Below are 1,095 nucleotides of genomic sequence, written 5' to 3'. Positions count from 1 at the left end.
TATATATAATTCAAAATTTACAATAGAAATCGATAGAATCAACTATCGATATGACATACTTAACGTATGTATATCAAAGAGAAGCCAGAAGCTGCAGTGTTCGTCCGGAAAGGGGTCCCTTTATAAACGTATTCTGATAAATACATTACGTGACAGATGAGCATTCCACCGCTTTTGCAGCTTGTCAGTGCCACGCACTCGCGTCACTCTCGCCTCGAAATTGTCCCGGCCAGTCTGGAGTACATTGTGTCAGTAAAGTAACAGCTCACTGGCTTCGCAGAGACACCACTAGGTTGAATAAAATTCTAATTTTGAGGTTGATTCATGACTACACATCATCTTCATCATCATCAGCAATAGCTTCATCACCTTTCTCGTCGTCAGTTTCATCACCAGTTGTTGTGGTCGTCGTTATCATCATCATGATGATGATGATCATCATCAGTTGTTGTCGTTATCATCATCATCATCACCATCATCATCATCATCATCATCATCATCATCATCATCATCACCATCATCATCACCATCATCAGCATCACCACCACCACCACCACCATAATCATCATCATCATCATCATCATCTTCCTCCTCCTCCTCCTCATCATCACCACCACCACTACAATCACGATCATTATCACCACCAACACCACCACCACCATCGTCGTTGTAGTCAATAACAACAGCAGCAGTAACAATAACAATGACAAAAACAACACAGACGTTAATTAGAAAATGAGAAGATGAACAGACCGAGAGGAAAGGGTTAGAGAAAGGAGATTAGTGCAGGTTGGAAGGGAATTACAGAATCGCAAACCAAGCGAAATAGATGTGTCGAGTGGGTTTGACTGCAGAGTGAAAAGTAACTAGTTATATATGTGTGTGTGTGTGTGTGTGTGTGCGTGTGTATTTCCATGCATATAATCCTTACACAAGTATAAAAGTGAGTTTATGTAGCAGACTTGGAATAACTATTTTAATGTGTCTATGTATGTATGTATGTATGTATGTATGTGTATCTATCTATCTATCTATCTATCTATCTATCTATCTATCTATCTATCTATCTATCTATCTATCTATCTATCTATCTAT

This window comes from Octopus bimaculoides, chromosome 1, assembly GCF_001194135.2.
Source record: "Octopus bimaculoides isolate UCB-OBI-ISO-001 chromosome 1, ASM119413v2, whole genome shotgun sequence".
NCBI classification, from domain to species: Eukaryota; Metazoa; Mollusca; class Cephalopoda; order Octopoda; family Octopodidae; genus Octopus; species Octopus bimaculoides.
This window is presented reverse-complemented; position numbering follows the sequence as displayed.